Source organism: Coregonus clupeaformis, unplaced genomic scaffold (assembly GCF_020615455.1).
Source record: "Coregonus clupeaformis isolate EN_2021a unplaced genomic scaffold, ASM2061545v1 scaf1340, whole genome shotgun sequence".
In the NCBI taxonomy this organism is placed as follows: domain Eukaryota; kingdom Metazoa; phylum Chordata; class Actinopteri; order Salmoniformes; family Salmonidae; genus Coregonus; species Coregonus clupeaformis.
Window position 1 is genome coordinate 82,575 of NW_025534794.1, and position 14,189 is coordinate 96,763.

The following is a 14,189-nucleotide window of genomic DNA, read 5'->3' on the forward strand; positions in this document are numbered from 1 at the left end:
GTATTGTGGGAGCTCCTGCACCTAAATATAAACAGTACAGGCACCCAAAGTGAGTAAAATGTAAAATGTATCGAAACCCATTTCAGTCCACGTCAAGCACTGCATGCAGAGAGAAATGCAAACCTCAGTCGTTAAGGAAAACAATATATTACTCCACATTCCTTTCCAATCCTTCCTACTCTCTCTGCCATCAGAAGCTCTTCCATTCCCTAGCTCTCCACTACAGAATGTCGCCTATGCAAATACCCATATTCACTAACAAGTGCTTGGCATAATGTCAACACCCCAACTCTCTGCTCAAGTCTGTCTGGACATCCCAGAGGGATTCTCTCCCTCCCTGGACAGAGCAGTGACTGAGGGGGGCTAGCTACCCCCCAACCCTCTGACTCCCATCCCTACAATACATGACGCGGCATAATATTGTGAGAAATACTTCCAAATATTATGCATTCAGCAAGTACTGAAAATTGTTGTCATTAAACGCTGTGACCTAAAAAAATATATATATATTTTGACATAACGTGTGAAATGGAAAAGGAGAAGTGTCATCATTTATTTGGAAATCGAAAATAAAGTTAGCTACAGAGTTTCTCTTTTATAGCTCTGTAGCTAACTTCATCACATCTCAGGAGTTGAGAATTAACGTTAACTAGGTTAGGTTACAACAAGCTAGCTAGCTGGCTTGCTAGTTAGTCTCATAGCTAGTTACGTTAGTTTAGCTACTACAGTATTGTTACAAAATTGCTAAATTGTCAGCTGCTGTCTAATAAGAATCACAAGCTAGCTAACCCGGTTTCAAATAGCTACGGTCATCATTAACGTTAGCCAGCTAAGTTACCTACCTAGTAAGTCTGACTTCAAGAGCTCTTCAAAATTCCTACCTTCTTTTATTATTTTTATCTGCTGATGTAACTACACCACTTCTGTAGGCGGTTGAAGAAGCACGGATTTTGTCGTTGAATTTCTTTCAATATGGTGTAAAATATGCTGCTATTTCCGCAAATTCTCTTTCTCAGTCAGTCCGTCTGGGAATCCTATTTCTTTCAATGGAGTCGTGGCACTTTGAGCTGGCGAGACGCCGGACAACCGGCCAGTTTTATGCGCCGGGCCGGTCTCATGTCCCACATAGGTATTCCACAACATTCCTAATTGGCTAGTGGAATGTGCTTCTGGGAGTTGTAGTTTAAATACTAGTTGAAGTGTAATGGTTTAAGCGGTCAAAGCTCGTTCTTAAAACTACAACAGATGTGGCGGGTGGACACGCATTGCGAGGATGTAGAAATCGTCATCACTGATTATGTTCACGCCCCTTTGTGGACGCAACTGAAATTGAAAAATGTCAAGGTAGCTATGCAGGTCTGTTTCAAGATCTCCAGAGGTGTAGATTTGCTCTGCGACAAAGGATAGGATGGAGAATTCCAAGTCAGATATTGAATTCCATGGAGAATCGGACTATAAAACAGTCCTATGTCTCTTTGAGTAGCCTATGTCTGATCAGATGAAGTAGTTTTGAAGTGGTGGTGGTGGTGAATATAATAGAGTAACTTTATTTTCCCCAGAGGGACCCGGGTGAGTTGCCCATGATTATCCCCATCCTTGTTTCCTCAGTGGTGTAAAGTACTTAAGTAAAAATACTTTAAAGTACTACTTAAGTAGTTTTTTTTAGGGTATCCGTGCTTTACTTTACTATTTATATTTTTGACTACTTTTACTTTTACTTCACTACATTCCTAAAGAAAATAATGTACTTTTTACTCCATAAATTTCCCTGACACCCAAAAGTACTGGTTACATTTTGAATGCTTAGCAGACAGGAAAATGGTCCAATTCACACACTTATCAAGAGAACATCCCTGGTCATCCCTACTGCCTCTGATCTGGCGGATCTCCTAAACATAAATGCTTCGTTTGTATATTATGTCTGAGTGTTGGAGTGTGCCCCTGGCTAGCCGTAATATATATATATTTTTTTTTATCGTGCCGCCTGGTTTGCCTAATATAAGGAATGTGAAATGATTTATACTTTTACTTTTACTTTTAATACTAAAGTATATTTTAGCAATTACATTTACTTTTGATACTTAAGTATATTTAAAACCAAATACTTTTAGACTTTTACTAAAGTTGTATTTTACTGGGTGACTTTCACTTTTACTTGAGTCATTTTCTAATAAGGTATCTTTACTTGTCCTCAAGTATGACAATTGGGTATTTTTTCCACCACTGATTTCCAGGCAACCATCTGAATAAGAACTGAAAACCTTGACAACCTGTCTTTCATCTGTCATGCTGAGGGAGAGAAATTAGAGCTGTCGTTGACACCACTGCAGCTCATCCAGACTTAGGCTACACAAGAAGTGGCCATCAATCATTCAAATGTATTTTATAAAGCCGTTGTCACAAAGTGCTTTACAGATACAAAGTGCTCTACCCACATGTACATATTACCTCAACTACCTCAACTAGCCGGTGCCCCCGCACATTGACTCTGCAACGGTACCCCCCTGTATATATAGCCTCCCTACTGTTATTTTATTTTACTTCTGCTCTTTTTTTTCTCAACACTTTTTTTGTTGTTGTTTTATTTTTTACTTTTTTTGTTAAAAATAAATGCACTGTTGGTTAAGGGCTGTAAGTAAGCATTTCACTGTAATGTCTGCACCTGTTGTATTCGGCGCATGTGACCAATACAATTTGATTTGATTTGATTTGATTTGATACCCAGCTTAAAACCCAAAAGAGCAAGCAATGCAGAGGCAAAAGCACATGTGCTACTTTGTCAGCAGGGGGGTCCGGGACATGCTAGCACGAGTGGTGAAATCAGGTCAGGGGTCCATAGCTGCAGCCTGACCAGGTGGACTGGGGACAGGAACAGCCAGGAATCATCAGGCCAGGTTGGACTGGAGACAGGAACAGCCAGGAATCATCAGGCCAGGTTGTCAGCACTGGTGAGTTCTGGAAAATGTAATGTATTCGAAGAGGAGTCCGTAATTTGTTTTCTAATGTTTATGATAATTTCGTTGAAGAAGTTCAAATTGATCCAAATTTTACGTCAGAGCGCCTTCCACATACATTCCTCTCAAGCTACCTTGAGAGGAACGCATATCTTCCTCAACAAGGACTATCCCGAAGCTGTGCGCCAGAAGAGGAAATAACTTATCCCAGCCATGACAGCTGCCAGAGCGTGTGAGGACATTGCTTACATCTGCTATGACAGGCTCATTGTCCACCCTCCCTCCCAAAAGCCTGGAAGGGATGAGAGCCAAGCCTATGGGTTCGTAGCTATAACCCCACAGCACACACACTTACACACACCAACTGATTAATGGACTGCTGAATGTATATATTTTTTCTCTTGCTTTGTTTGCTCTTTTCCATATTATTTCTATCTCTGATAAGCTACACAGGAAAGGGCTGAAAATAGCCCATATGTAGCCTTAGAAATAAGGTTCATGAAATCAATAACTTGCTAACATCAGATAACATTCATATATTAGCAATTTCTGAGACTCACTTAGATAATTCCTTTGATGATACAGCAGTAGCAATACAAGGATATAACATCTATTGAAGAGACAGAAATGCTTATGGGGGAGGTGTTGCTGTATATATTCAGAGCCATATCCCTGTAATGCTTAGAGAAGATCTTATGTCAAGTGTTATTGAAGTGTTGTGGATGCTGGTTCACCTGCAACATAATCAAAATCACATTGTAGGATTTTTAATGAATTGATTTGCAAATTATGGTGGAAAATAAGTATTTGGTCAATAACAAAAGTTTCTCAATACTTTGTTATATACCCTTTGTTGGAAATGACACAGGTCTTACGTTTTCTGTAAGTCTTCACAAGGTTTTCACACACTGTTGCTGGTATTTTGGCCCATTCCTCCATGCAGATCTCCTCTAGAGCAGTGATGTTTTGGGGCTGTCGCTGGGCAACATGGACTTTCAACTCACTCCAAAGATTTTCTATGGGGTTGAGATCTGGAGACTGGCTAGGCCACTCCAGGACCTTGAAATGCTTCTTACGAAGCCACTCCTTCATTGCCCGGGCGGTGTGTTTGGGATCATTGTCATGCTGAAAGACCCAGCCACGTTTCATCTTCAATGCCCTTGCTGATGGAAGGATGTTTTCACTCAAAATATCACGATACATGGCCCCATTCATTCTTTCCTTTACACGGATCAGTCGTCCTGGTCCCTTTGCAGAAAAACAGCCCCAAAGCATGATGTTTCCACCCCCATGCTTCACAGTAGGTATGGTGTTCTTTGGATGCAACTCAGCATTCTTTGTCCTCCAAACACGACGAGTTGAGTTTTTACCAAAAAGTTATATTTTGGTTTCATCTGACCATATGACATTCTCCCAATCCTCTTCTGGATCATCCAAATGCACTCTAGCAAACTTCAGACGGGCCTCTGCAGGTCATTCACTAGGTCCCCCTGTGTGGTTCTGGGATTTTTGCTCACCGTTCTTGTGATCATTTTGACCCCACGGGGTGAGATCTTGCGTGGAGCCCCAGATCGAGGGAGATTATCAGTGGTCTTGTATGTCTTCCATTTCCTAATAATTGCTCCCACAGTTGATTTCTTCAAACCAAGCTGCTTACCTATTGCAGATTCAGTCTTCCCAGCCTGGTGCAGGTCTACAATTTTGTTTCTGGTGTCCTTTGACAGCTCTTTGGTCTTGGCCATAGTGGAGTTTGGAGTGTGACTGTTTGAGGTTGTGGACAGGTGTCTTTTTATACTGATAACAAGTTCAAACAGGTGCCATTAATACAGGTAACAAGTGGAGGACAGAGGAGCCTCTTAAAGAAGAAGTTACAGGTCTGTGAGAGCCAGAAATCTTGCTTGTTTGTAGGTGACCAAATACTTATTTTCCACCATAATTTGCAAATAAATTCATTAAAAATCCTACAATGTGATTTTCTGGAGAAAAAAAATCTCAATTTGTCTGTCATAGTTGACATGTACCTATGATGAAAATTACAGGCCTCTCTCATATTTTTAAGTGGGAGAACTTGCACAATTGGTGGCTGACTAAATACTTTTTTCCCCCACTGTATCTAATAGAACTCAGAGGGTTTTCTTTAATGGAAGCTTCTCTAATGTCAAACATATAAAGTGTGGTGTACCGCAGGGCAGCTCTCTAGGCCCTCTACTCTTTTCTATTTTTACCAATGACCTGCCACTGGCATTAAACAGAGCATGTGTGTCAGTGGGTGCTGTAGGTGGGTGTGGTGCAGGAATCAGGCGCAGGACGCAGAAACTTAGTCCAAAAGACTTTAGTGAACCATCACTTAGAACACGAGCCAAAAAAGTCCGGAGGCGAGAAAATACGCACACAGGCGTAAACAAAATGCGCACTAACATGTGCGAGAACCCTCTCCAAACAGAGGAGGAAACAACGAAGCACAGACAACCAACAGTAGCGCAATCACACACAACACATGACAAAACACAACGAGAACTTATAGGACAATAATGAGCGCTAAACGATAACAGGTGTACAACATAAAGACAAAACCAAACGAACATCGAAACATACAACGGTGGCAGCTAGTACTCCGGGGACGACGACCGCCGAAGCCTGCCCGAGCAAGGGAGAGAGGCAGCCTCGGCCGAAACAGTGACAGTACCCCCCCCCCTTGACGCGCGGCTCCAGCCGTGCGCCGACCCCGGCCTCGGGGACGACCAGGAGGACGCGGAGCAGGGAGCGTCGGATGACTACGGTGGAATTCTGTCAGGAGAGACGGGTCCAAAATGTCTCTCCTCGGCACCCAGCACCGTTCCTCCAGGCCGTACCCCTCCCACTCCACGAGATATTGGAGACCCCCCATCCGACGTCTCGAATCCAAGATGGAGCGCACGGTGTACGCCGGTGCCCCCTCAATGTCCAATGGGGGCGGAGGAGTCTCTCTGATCTCATCTTCCTGGAGTGGACCAGCTACCACCGGCCTGAGAAGAGACACATGGAACGAGGGGTTAATACGATAGTCACTAGGCAGTTGTAATCTGTAACACACCTCGTTCAATCTTCTCAGGACTTTAAACGGCCCCAAAAACCGCCGACCCAGTTTCCGGCAGGGCAGGCGGAGGGGCAGGTTTCTGGTAGAGAGCCAGACTCGATCACCAGGTGCATACACCGGCCCATCACTGCGGTGGAGATCGGCGCTCGCCTTCTGACGACGGATGGCCCGCTGCAGGTGGACGTGTGCAGCGTTCCACGTCTCCTCCGAGCACCGTACCCACTCATCCACCGCAGGAGCCTCGATCTGGCTCTGCTGCCACGGTGCCAGAACCGGCTGGTAACCTAACACACATTGGAAAGGGGTTAGGTTGGTTGAGGAGTGGCGTAGGGAATTCTGGGCCATTTCTGCCCAGGGAACATACCTTGCCCACTCCTCCGGCCGGCCCTGGCAGTATGATCTAAGAAACCTACCCACATCCTGGTTCACACGTTCCACCTGCCCATTACTCTCTGAATGGTAACCCGAGGTCAGGCTCACTGAGACCCCCAAACGCTCCATTAACGCTCTCCAGACTCTGGAGTTGAACTGGGGACCTCGATCAGACACAATATCCTCGGGTACCCCGTAGTGCCGAAAAACGTGGGTGAATAGAGCTTCGGCGGTCTGTAGGGCAGTAGGAAGACCCGGCATAGGGAGCAAACGACAGGCCTTAGAGAACCGGTCCACAACGACCAGTATGGTAGTATTCCCCTGCGAGGGGGGAAGGTCTGTGACGAAGTCCACCGAGAGGTGAGACCATGGTCGTTGTGGAACGGGCAGGGGTTGAAACTTACCCCTAGGCAGATGTCTAGGCGCCTTACACTGGGCGCACACCGAGCAGGAGGAGACCTAAACCCTCACATCCCTGGCTAACGTTGGCCAGCAGTACTTAGCGCTAAGGCAGTGCACTGTCCGGCCAATACCAGGATGTCCAGAGGAGGGTGACGTGTGAGCCCAATAGATCAATCGATCCCGAACCTCGAGCGGAACGTACGTCCGACCCTCCGGGCATTGAGGAGGACTAGGGTCGGTGCGCAACGCCCGCTCGATCTCAGCATCGACCTCCCACACTACCGGTGCCACCAGACAAGACTCCGGCAGTATGGGAGTGGGCTCCACGGACCTCTCCTCCGTGTCATACCGCCGAGACAGTGCGTCTGCCTTACCGTTCTGTGACCCAGGGATGTACGTGATCTTAAATACGAACCGGGCTAAAAACATGTTCCACCGCGCCTGGCGAGGGTTCAGTCTCCTAGCTGCCCGGATGTACTCCAGGTTACGGTGGTCAGTCAAAATGAGAAAAGGGTGTTGAGCCCCCTCAAGCCAATGCCTCCACACCTATAGGGCCTGTACCATGGCTAACAGCTCCCTGTCCCCTACGTCATAATTTCGCTCCGCCGGACTGAGCTTTTTGGAATAAAAGGCACAGGGGCGGAGTTTAGGTGGCGTGCCGGACCGTTGCGAAAGCACGGCCCCTATACCGGCCTCGGACGCGTCCACCTCTACCTGAAATGGTAAAGCGGGATCCGGATGCGCCAGCACCGGAGCCGAAGTAAACAGGTCCTTCAGTCTCCCAAAAGCCCTGTCCGCCTCGGCTGACCACTGCAAATGCACCGGACCCCCCTTCAACAGAGACGTAATGGGAGCTGCCACCTGTCCAAAACCCCGGATAAACCTCCGGTAGTAATTTGCAAACCCCAAAAACTGCTTCACCTCTTTAACAGTGGTTGGAGTCTGCCAATTACGCACGGCTGACACCCGGTCAACCTCCATCTTCACCCCTGACGCAGACAACTGATAACCCAAAAAGGAGACCGACTCCTGGAAGAACAGACATTTCTCTGCCTTGACATACAGGTCGTGCTCCAACAGCCTCCTCAACACTCGGCGCACCAGGGCTACATGCTCGGCTCGGGTAGAAGAGTACACAAGAATGTCATCTATGTACACGACCACCCCCTGCCCCTGCATGTCCCCTGAAGATCTCATCCACGAATGATTGGAAAACTGAAGGAGCGTTCATCAACCCGTATGGCATGACGAGATACTCGTAATGACCCGAGGTGGTACTAAACGCTGTCTTCCATTCATCGCCCTCTCTAATACGTACCAAGTTGTAAGCACTCCTGAGATCTAATTTTGTGAAGAAACGCGCCCCATGCAATGACTCCGTCATGGTCGCAATCAGCGGGAGTGGATAACTGTATTGGATAACTGTATCTGATTGAGACTACGGTAATCAATGCACGGGCGTAACCCTCCATCCTTCTTCTTCACAAAAAAGAAACTCGAGGACGCAGGGGAAGTGGATGGCCGTATGTATCCTTGTCTCAGAGATTCGTCTATGTAAGTCTCCATAGCTCTCTTCTCCTCTTGAGACAGAGGATACACATGGCTCCGTGGGAGCGCTGCTCCTGCCTGGAGGTCTATCGCACAATCTCCCTGCCTATGAGGAGGCAACTGCGTCGCCCTCGATTTACTGAACACGATAGCCAAATCCTCATACTCGGGGGGAATGTGCAATGCGGGCACCTGGTTTGGACTCTCCACCGAGGTCGCCCCCACGGAAACACCTAGACATCGCCCCACACACTGGGCAGACCACTCCATCAGAGCCCTCTCCTGCCACGAAATAGACGGATTATGGAGACTCAACCAGGGAATTCCCAGCACCACCGAATACGCAGGAGAGTCGATCAGATACAGTTGGATAATCTCCTCATGACCCCCCTGCGTACACATCCTAAGTGGTGCTGTGTCCTCCCTGATCAAGCCCGATCCCAACGGACGGCTATCTAGGGCATGAACGGGGAATGGGACATTAACAGGAAGAAGGGGAATCCCTAATTCTAAACAAAATTTACGATCAACAAAATTCCCAGCCGCGCCTGAATCTACTAGCGCCTTATGCTGGGAATGAGGTGCAACCTGTGGAAAACGCACAGGTAGACAGAAGTGCGCAACAGAGAGCTCTGGGTAAGTGGGGAGCCTACTCACCTGGAAGGACTCCCCAGTGCGGAGCCTGCCGTCTTCTCCCCTAGGAGACCCTCCCCAGCACCTGGCCGTGGTGTGTCCTCCACGGCCACAGTTGGTGCAGGGGACGGCCCCCCTCGTGCTCCGACCCCTCCTCTCTCTAGCGCCAGCTCCCCCGAGCTCCATCGGGCTCGGCTCGGAGGTGCTGGAGGATGAAATGGACGGACCCCCCTCGGAACGTCCGCGGGTAGCCAGCAGGGTGTCCAGCCTGATGGACATGTCCACTAACTGATCGAAAGTGAGGCTGGTATCCCTGCAGGCCAGCTCCCGACGGACGTCCTCCCGTAAACTACAGCGGTAGTGATCTATGAGGGCCCGCTCATTCCACCCTGCATCCGCCGCTAGAGTTTGGAATTCTAAAGCGAACTCCTGGGCGCTCCTCCTCCCCTGCCGGAGGTAGAACAGACGCTCCCCCGCCGCTTTCCCCTCAGGTGGATGGTCAAACACAGCCCTGAAGCGGCGGGAGAACTCAGAGTAGGTGATAGTGGAGGCGTCTATTCTCCTCCACTCGGCGTTGGCCCATTCCAACGCCTTGCCGGTAAGACAGGAGATGAGGGCGGACACGCTCTCGTGTCCCGAGGGCGCCGGGTGTACGGTGGCCAGGTATAGTTCCACCTGCAGAAGGAAGCCCTGACACCCGGCAGCGGTCCCATCATATGCCCTCGGAAGCGAGAGCCGAATTCCCCTGGGTTCCGGAGCTTGAATGGGCTGACTGGCCGATGGTGATGGCACGGGAGGTGGAGTTGTGGTTGTCCCTCTGGTCTCCCAGCGTTGAAGGGTGTTGATCACGTCCTGAAGGGCGGTCCCGATACGAAGGATCTGATCGTTCTGCTCACGGACCCGTTCCTCCAGAGACTCAGGTGCTGCTGCGGCTCCTGCTGATTCCATCTTTATGGTGTGTGATTCTGTCAGTGGGTGCTGTAGGTGGGTGTGGTGCAGGAATCAGGCGCAGGACGCAGAAACTTAGTCCAAAAGACTTTAGTGAACAATCACTTAGAACACGAGCCAAAAAAGCCCGGAGGCGAGAAAATACGCACACAGGCGTAAACAAAATGCGCACTAACATGTGCGAGAACCCTCTCCAAACAGAGGAGGAAACAACGAAGCACAGACAACCAACAGTAGCGCAATCACACACAACACATGACAAAACACAACGAGAACTTATAGGACAATAATGAGCGCTAAACGATAACAGGTGTACAACATAAAGACAAAACCAAACGAACATCGAAACATACAACGGTGGCAGCTAGTACTCCGGGGACGACGACCGCCGAAGCCTGCCCGAGCAAGGGAGAGAGGCAGCCTCGGCCGAAACCGTGACAATGTGTGTCCATGTATGCTGATGATTCAACCATATACACATCAGCAACCACAGATAATGAAGTCACTGAAACCCTTAACAAAGAGTTGCAGTCTGTTTTGGAATGGGTGGTCAGTAATAAACTGGTCCTGAACATCTCTAAAACTAAGAGCATTGTATTTGGTACAAATCATTCCCTAAGTTCTAGACCTCAGCTGAATCTGCTAATGAATGGTGTGGCTGTTGAAAAAGTTGAGGAGACTAAATTACCTTAGATTGTAAACTGTCATGGTCAAAACGTATAGATTCAATGGTTGTAAAGATAGGGAGAGGTATTTCCTTAATAAAGAGATGCTTTGCCATTTTGACACCACACTCCACAAAGCAAGTCCTAGTTTTATCTTATCTTGATTATTGTCTAGGAACTAGGAAAGACCTAGTTAAGCTGCAGCTGGCCCAGAACAGAGGTGCACGTCTTGCTCTTCATTGTAATCAGAGGGCTAATATTAATACTATGCATGCCAGTCTCTCTTGGTTGAGAGTTGAGGAAAGACTGACTGTGTCATTCATTGTTTTTATAAGAAACATTAATGTGTTGGAAATTCCTAATTGTTTGCATAGTCAACTTACACACAGCACTGACACACACACTTACCCCACCAGACATGCCAACAGGAGTCTTTTCACAGTCCCCAGGTCCAGAACAGGTTCAACGAAACGTACAGTATTATACAGAGCCATGAGTGCATGGAACTCCCTTCCATCTTATACAATGCAAGTGAACAGCAAACCTGTTTTCAAAAAACAAATAAAAGAACACCTCACCGCACAACGCCTCTCCCCATGTGACCTATTTGTTGTGTGTATGAACTGACATGTATGTGTAACTGATAGATGCAGACACACACACACACACACACACTACATGTTCATGTTTTTAAATGTACAGTGGCTTGCGAAAGTATTCACCCCCCTTGGCATTTTTTTTATTTTGTTGCCTTACAACCTGGAATTAAAATGGGGTTTTGGGGGGTTTGTATCATTTGATTTACACAACATGCCTACCACTTTGAAGATGCAAAATATTTTTTCTTGTGAAACAAACAAAAAATAAGACAAAACAACAGAAAACTTGAGCGTGCATAACTATTCACCAAAGTCAATACTTTGTAGAGCCACCTTTTGCAGCAATTACAGCTGCAAGTCTCTTGGGGTATGTCTCTATAAGCTTGGCACATCTAGCCACTGGGATTTTTGCCCATTCTTCAAGGCAAAACTGCTCCAGCTCCTTCAAGTTGGATGGGATCCGCTGGTGTACAGCAATCTTTAAGTCATACCACAGATTCTCAAATGGATTGAGGTCTGAGCTTTCACTAGGCCATTCCAAGACATTTAAATGTTGCTTTAGCAGTATGCTTAGGGTCATTGTCCTGCTGGAAGGTGAACCTCCATTCCAGTCTCAAATCTCTGGAAGACTGAAACAGGTTTCCCTCAAGAATTTCCATGTATTTAGCGCCATCCATCATTTCCCAGTCCCTGCCGATGAAAAACATCCCCACAGCATGATGCTGCCACCACCATGCTTCACTGTGGGGATGGTGTTCTCGGGGTGATGAGAGGTGTTGGGTTTGCGCCAGACATAGCGTTTTCCTTGATGTCCAGAAAGCTTAATTTTAGTCTTGACTCTGACCAGAGTACCTTCCTCCCAGATGCCTTTTGGCGAACACCAAACGTGTTTGCTTATTTTTTTCTTTAAGCAATGGCTTTTTTTCTGGCCACTCTTCTGTAAAGCCCAGCTCTGTGGAGTGTACGGCTTAAAGTGACCTATGGACAGATACTCCAATCTCCGCTGTGGAGCTTTGAAGCTCCTTCAGGGTTATCTTTGGTCTCTTTGTTGCCTCTCTGATTAATACCCTCCTTGCCTGGTCCGTGAGTTTTGGTGGGCGGCCCTCTCTTGGCAGGATTGTTGTGGTGCCATATTCTTTCCATTTTTTAATAATGGATTTAATGGTGCTCCGTGGGATGTTCAAAGTTTCTGATATTTTTTTATAACCCAACCCTGATCTGTACATCTCCACAACTTTGTCCCTGACCTGTTTGGAGAGCTCCTTGGTCTTCATGGTGCCGCTTGCTTGGTGGTACCCTTTGCTTAGTGGTGTTGCAGACTGGGGCCTTTCAGAACAGGTGTATATATACTGAGATCATGTGACAGATCATGTGACACTTAGATTGCACACATGTGGACTTTATTTATTTAATTATGTGACTTCTGAAGGTAATTGGTTGCACCAGATCTTATTTAGGGGCACACACCACTTTTACGTTATTTATTTTTTTGAATTTTTTAGAAGAATCCTCCTTTTCCTTTATTTCCTCCTTCTCTTCCTCCTTCTCCTTCTCTTCCTCCTTCTCCTTCTCTTCCTCCTCTCCTTCTCTTCCTCCTTATCTTCCACCTTCTCCTTCTTCTTCTCTTTCTCCTTCTCCTTCTCCTTCTCCTTCTCCTTCTCTTTCTCCTTCTTCTTCTCTTTCTCCTTCTCCTTCTCTTTCTCCTTCTCCTTCTCTTCCTCATTCTCCTTCTCCTTCTCCTTCTTCTTTTCCTTCTCCTTCTCCCTCTCCTTCTCCTTCTCCGTCTCTTTCTCCTTCTCCTTCTTTTTCTCCTTCTCTTTCTCCTTCGCTTCCTTCTTCTCTTTCACCTTCTCTTTCTCCTTCTCTTTCTCCTTGTTAGGCTATGGTTCAACCCAGCACTCAGAGAAACAACACGACAAAGGGAGTGGAAGAAACAAAAATATTTAATCAAAGTTAAAATTGTCTTAGTCCAAAAACAACTGAAGTAAAGGAACAGAGTGGGCTAGTCGGCTCCGGAGGAAGGAGAGGTGAGGCAGGCAGGCAGGCAGGCAGGCAGGCAGACCGACAGGCAGGAAGGCAGGCAGGTTGGGAGATATGTCCGAAACGCTCTGGTAAGAACAACGATCTGGCGCCGGTGGAGAGCCATGCCCAGGAATAAGTAGTGCAGGTTGATGAGAGAATAGGATGCAGCTGCGTAGGCAGGAATCACTGGAAACAACCCGCAGCTGCACAGGAGAGGCAGATCCTGAGCACGCCCCCTGATCCACTCCAGACACACCCACATAAAGGGGACAAACACACATACAGATACAACAGAAAAGAGGGGACAAAACAAGGAGGAAGGGAAACAGAAAAGGGAGAGACAAGCTGCCCACATAACAGTACCCCCCCTCAATGGTCGCCACCTGGCGACCCACCAGGCCTGTCAGGGTTGTCGTGATGGAAGTCCGTGATCAGCTGAGGATCCAACACAAAACGCTTAGGGACCCAAGACCTCTCCTCTGGTCCATAACCTTCCCAATCGACTAGGTATTGGAGACCCCTACCCCGCCTCCGAGAGTCCAGGAGCCTACTGACGGTGTAGGCCGGATGGTCGTCAATGAGGCGAACAGGTGGAGGTGGATCAGCCGGCGGACACAAAAGGCTGGAGGACACAGGTTTCAGTTGGGAGACGTGGAAAGTAGGGTGTATCTTCATGGCTGAAGGCAACTTCAAGCGAACGCAGCGGGGTTAATGATGGACTCCACCACAAACGGACCCAGGTACCGAGGAGACAGCTTGCGTGATTTGGTACGAAGAGGTACGTTCTTAGATGACAGCCAAACCTCTTGACCAGGATGAAACACAGGTGCGGGAGTCCTGCTCCTATCCGCTGTTGTCTTGTTCCTGTCGGTGGTCGAAGCAATGCTTCCCAGCGTCGCTCCACACTCTCTGGCAGCGGCGGAGGTTCTCCTGAACCGAAGGAACAGCCAATTCCTTCTCCTGAGCAGGA

General features: G+C 47.7%; 1 protein-coding gene across 1 annotated transcript in view; it reads right to left on the minus strand.

Annotated features, from left to right (window-relative positions):
- Positions 1-1,104, minus strand: part of LOC121547881 (ribosome-binding protein 1-like) — a 34,914-nt gene extending 33,810 nt beyond the window's left edge. Inside the window, exon 1 of the mRNA XM_045218063.1 lies at positions 882-1,104. The gene's annotated coding sequence lies outside the window, so the exon portion shown is untranslated. The remainder of the gene's footprint in view (positions 1-881) is intronic.
- Between the last annotated feature and the right edge of the window lie 13,085 nt (positions 1,105-14,189).